This window comes from Chrysochloris asiatica, unplaced genomic scaffold (assembly GCF_000296735.1).
Source record: "Chrysochloris asiatica unplaced genomic scaffold, ChrAsi1.0 scaffold00054, whole genome shotgun sequence".
In the NCBI taxonomy this organism is placed as follows: domain Eukaryota; kingdom Metazoa; phylum Chordata; class Mammalia; order Afrosoricida; family Chrysochloridae; genus Chrysochloris; species Chrysochloris asiatica.
In genome coordinates this window covers 12520818-12526533 of record NW_006408572.1, presented here as the reverse complement: position 1 = coordinate 12526533, position 5716 = coordinate 12520818, and positions in this window count along the sequence as shown.

Here is a 5716-nt window from a genome sequence, read left to right as displayed (position 1 = left end):
GGAAGAAGTACAACCAAAAAGCCAGAATGACCAGACTTTGTTTCTCATACTTTGGACATATTATCAGGAGGAATCAGTGCTTGCAGAAGTATATCATGTTTGGTAAAGGGGAAGGTCAGAGAAAAAGAGGAAGACCCTTCAACAAGATAGATTGGAACAGTAGTGGCAGTAATAGGTTCTGGCGTAGCAATGATTGTGAGGTTGGCCCAGGACCGGACAGTGTTTTGTTCTGTTTTGTGTAGGGTTTCTATGAGTTGGTACTAACTCAATGGCATCTAACAACAACAATATCTATCTACCTATCTATCTATCGATCTGTCTATCTATTGATCTATATAGTTCGATAGATAGATATCTGAGGCACTACAAAATAAATATAGTTGTATTCATTTTGAACAATGGTCTCAAAAGTAGCAATAATTGTGAGGATGGTGCAGGACCGAGCAGTGTTTTATTCTGTTGTGCATAAGGTCACAAAGAGTCACAACCAATTCTACAGCACCTGACAACAACAACAATAATTCATATGAAGCTCAAAATTAGGCAGAACTAAACAACATTGATTAGGGATGCATACACAAATAATACAATTATAAACAGAAGCAGAGAAATGAGTATTATGTCAAAATAGTACAATAGCTATGGTGGGGAAGATACACAAAAAGTTTATGGTTGCTGATAATGTTTAGTTCTACATTCCATCTCTACTGTTTTATTACTTACACACACACACACACCACATCTTTCAATCCTACAGGGCCTACTAAAATATCAACTGGACATGCACTTATATGTACACGTTCCCAAGATACAAAGAATCAACAGCTAAAAAAGATCTTCCTCAACCTCAAATCTATATACCTGAAAGTTAAAAAAAAAAAAAAAAAAGTTAAATAAATTTGGGGAGGAAATATGAATAGAAATATTAATGTAGTTTTAATTGAAGAACAAACTACTAGATATTAGCTTGTGGGATTCAGGCAAAGTAGTAATCGAAAAAGGCATAACCATAAATAACTAGTAAGACAATAATAATAATAAAAAGAATGAAAATAAATGAAGTACGGTTTCAACCCAAGACACAGATCAATAAAACAAATCTAATAATTTTTTTAATTAGTATAATTAAAAGTAGAAAAACCAAGTTATTTAGTAAGATTAAATTTAAAAGTCTAACAGAAATGACAAAACTTTAGTAACACATATGATTTTTTAAAATGTTAAATCCAAAATGAAAAAATGTAAAGATTAAAAAGAGATAGATGACTACACAGAGATGAACTTTTATTACAAAAGTTATCATGCACAAAATATATATACTAAAAAATGTAAAACTCACATGAAATCTTTCCAAGAAAATATAAATAATCCAAATGGACAAAAGTAAGGGTAGACTCTGAACAGACTAATCAACAATCATGAAAAAAAAAATCAAATGAGTAAAAGATCTATCCTCCAAAAAGGCTACAGGCAAAAAGAGTTCCTTGAATGAAACAGGTCATTCAGACCCTAAACACACAACTGCAGAAAACAGAAATAAATAGGAAGCTATTCAATTCATTTTAAAAGAGTAGCAGGATCCTGATATTCAAAGGTAGACATTGATAGTACAGAAGAGAAAATGATGAGCTAATCACTTACAGATTTCCACCCCGCAAAAAATTAGTAAACTAAAAGAAACAAGAAATTTAAAAAATTATGTTAATAGGTTTTATTTAATAAATTCTAGCATGGTAAAGAAATCCTGGTGTGGCTCGGTGAGTTAATGCGCTGGACTGCAAAGTCAGTTTGAAGCCAAGGTCAGTGGTTCTAGCTCACCAGCAGCTCCTTGGAAATCCCATACAGGGTCGTTATGAGTAGGAACCAACTGACAGCACTTAACAACAGTAACAACAAGCAGGGTAAAGGTGAGAAAATCTATCACTACATCAACAGGTTAGAGGAGGAAAAAAATCATCTCAATCAATGCAGAAAAAAATGCTAATAAAATCCAATGTAAGATGTAATTTACACCCTATACAAAGTATACAAATCACAGTTATCCAATCATCACCACTATCTAATTTCAGAACATTTTCATTGCTCAACAAAGAAAAGAAGTAAAAACCTCTGTGGTCCTGCGGATGCCATGACTTGAAATCTACTCTATAGCAGTCAGTGATGATGGGCCAATAACAGTCACGCCCTATTCCCTTCTCTTCCCATATTCTGGCAACACTAGTCTATTTTCTGCCATCATGGACTTGCCTATTCTGAATATTGTATATAAATGTAATCATAAAATATAGGCATTTGTGTATGGCTTCTTTCACTCAGCACCATATTTTCAAGGTCCATTCATGTGATAGCATGTGTCAGTACTTCATTTCTTTATATGGCTGAATAATTATTCATTGTATGGAGGTACCATATTTTGTTTATCCATTTATCAGTTGATAGACATTTAGGATGTTTCACTTTGGTGCTATTTGAAATAATGATGCTATGAGCATTTATTTACAAGGTTTGTTTAAGCACATTTTCAACTCTTTTGGGTTTATACCATATACCTAGAACTGAAATTATTTGATGTGTTTTTATGATCAAGATTAATGGCTAACTAAAAATATACGACAAATATCACACTTAATGATGAAACATTAAAAGTAATCTAATGAGATTCAGGAAAAAAAAGATATTCAATATATTAATACTGGAATACTGGTATGGCATGGGAGAATAAGCACTGGACTGCTAATCACAAGGTGTTAAGTGCTGTCGAGTCGTTTCTAATAACAACCCTAGATACGGTTTGCAGGAGTCCTGGTGTGGTGCTGTGCGTTAATGGGCCAGACTGCAAAGTCATTTGAACGGCAAGGTTGGTTGGTTTAAGCTCACCAGCTGCTCCTCGGGAACCCAATACAGGGTCGCTATGGGTCGGAACTGACTTGACAGCACTTCACAACAACATAAGGTTTCCAAGGAGCAGTTAGTGGGCATGACATGCTAAGCTTACAGTTAGAAGTCCAATGCGCTACACTAGAACCCCAACAGGTAGTTGGTTCAAACCTACCAGCTGCTCCTTGGAAACCCTACACAAGGTTGCTTTTAGATGACACTTAACAACAACATATTAATACTATTCAACATTCACTTAAAGGTTTTAGACAATCCATTAAGAGAAGGAAAAAACAATAAATGCATGAATTCAAAGGAAAGAAGACAAAATTATTTCTTTGATTTTTTGTTTCTTTACATGTGCATGAATGAAAAAAAAAAATCCAAGAGAATCAAGTAACATTATTCAGAGTGATAAGGGAGTTAAGCAAGGGACTATGTAAAAGAAAACACTGAAAAAAATCACTAACTTTCTGAAACACTGTGTATCTCTTATGGAATGTATTTGTGTGTAACAGAAAATCTGATTAATCAGTGCCTTAAACAAATTAGTGGTTTCTTGTATTTTGTTTTTTCTTCACACAGTAATAAATTCAACTCAAGGCTATGGTCTCTGGGTTTCTCTTGGCCTTTCTCTCAAGGCTACAGTCAAGTCATTACATCTGTGTTCTGTGCAAGAGAAAGAATAAGAGAAGAAAGACAAGTGTAGAACCAGCAGAGTCTGTCATCTTTTATAAAAACTTTTCTGAAAGCCCTACTTCTTCTTGTATTGCATTAGTCAAAACGTTGTTACTCCTATTGGAGAGAAGTCTGGGTTTTGCAGGGCAAACTGCTGCCACAAACAAAAGTAAAAGTTCTGAAACAGTAAACTTGTTTACCACATGCCAGTAACAACCAAGTAGAAAACGTAATAGGAAAAGCAATCCCATTCACCACAGGGACTAAAACCGTACAATACCTAGCAATAAGCATAATGAGAAATACAGAGGGCTTTTATGAAAAAAAGTGGAGGATCTGACTGAAGAACACTTATGAATGCAAAGAATTGCTGTTGTAAAGGTATTGATTCTCATAAAATCAACCTATTTATTTATTAACCCAATATTCCATGTAATCCAAATCCAAACCCCAAGAGTATTTTTCATGTAATCTGAAAAATTAATTACGAAATTCATAGGGTGAAAGAATTATCAAGGCAACTTTAGGGGAAAAAATGCATAAAAGAAAATTTGCCCTATTAGACATCAAAAGATATGTGCTACTGACACAGAAACATGGTCCAAAATACGGAATCTACAGTTTACACTCTCTCTCTCTCTCTCTCTCTCACACACACACACACACACACACACACTCACACACACACTCACACACACTCACACACACACTCACACACACACACTCAAACACACTCACACACACACACTCACACATACTCACACACACTCACACACACACTCTCACACAACACACCCACTCTCACACACACACACACACACTCACACACTCATACTCACACACACTCACACACACACACACATTCAGTGGTATGGCAAAGTTAGCATTTCAAACACACACACACACACACACACAAACACACACACATTCAGTGGTATGGCAAAGTTAGCATTTCAAACAAGGGGTAATACTGGCCTATTAAGTAAGTAGTTGTTGTTGTTGTTGTTATGTGCCGTGGGGTTGGTTCCGACCCATAGCAACCCTGTACAGGGTTTCCAAAGCTGTAAATCTTAACAGAAGCAGAACGCCTCATCTTTCTCCCACGGAGATTGTTGTTGTTAAGTTCCATCAAGTTAATTCCAACTCAGCAACCCCGTATAGTATTTCCGAGGAGCAGCTGGTGGATTTGAACCACGACCTTGTGGCTAGCAGTCCAGTGCTTATCCTATAGTGCTATACCTGGACTCCATCAATACAGAAATTTTTAGAAAATTAATCCCTACCTTTCACCATTCACACACAAAAACACATGCAGCTGGAATATAAATTTCAGTATTTAAAAATAAATTGTTGGGATGAAAATACAGTAAACTATTTCCCTAGTCCTTGATGTATGGAAAGCCTTCTTTCAAATACACACAAAAATCAAAAATTTTATCAATTTGATTGCATAAACTATAAAACCAAGATACCATAGCAGAGTTATAATAATTATTAGACTAGGAGAAACTTTTTATAACTTCTATAACAAAGAAATGAACAAATGATTCTAATTCAGAACATGACATTTCTACACAGCAATTTTTAAATGAGTAACTGCAAAATAATATGAGGATTCAGGGTGTTGGTAAGAATACAAATGAAATAAGATGGACCATGCACTGATCATTACTAATGCTGGGTGATGAGCACGTTGGTGGATCACACTATCCCCTCGCTTTGGGATCCAATAATCAACCATGGTTTGAAAATAGTAGCCTAATGCTACGCCATTCATTTCACTTCATCTTACAGAATTATTACATTGCATTTTTATAATTGTTTTATTTTATTATTAGTTATTGCTATTAATCTCTTACTGAGCCTAATTTATAAATTAAACTCTATCATAGGAGTCCTGGTGTAAGGCTGTAGGATTAGCACTGGACTGTTAACCATGAGGTTGGTAGTTCAAAACCACCAGTCTCTCCTTGAAAACCCTATGCAGGGTCACTGTGAGTTAGAACTGACTCGATGCTTGATGGCGGTAGGATAAGACTGGACTGCTAACTGTAAGTCGGAATAGGAAAAAACACTATATATATATAGCCTGGTGTGGTGCTGTGGGTTAATGCACCAGACTGCAAAACCGTTTGAACTGCAAGGTTGGTGGTTCAAGCTC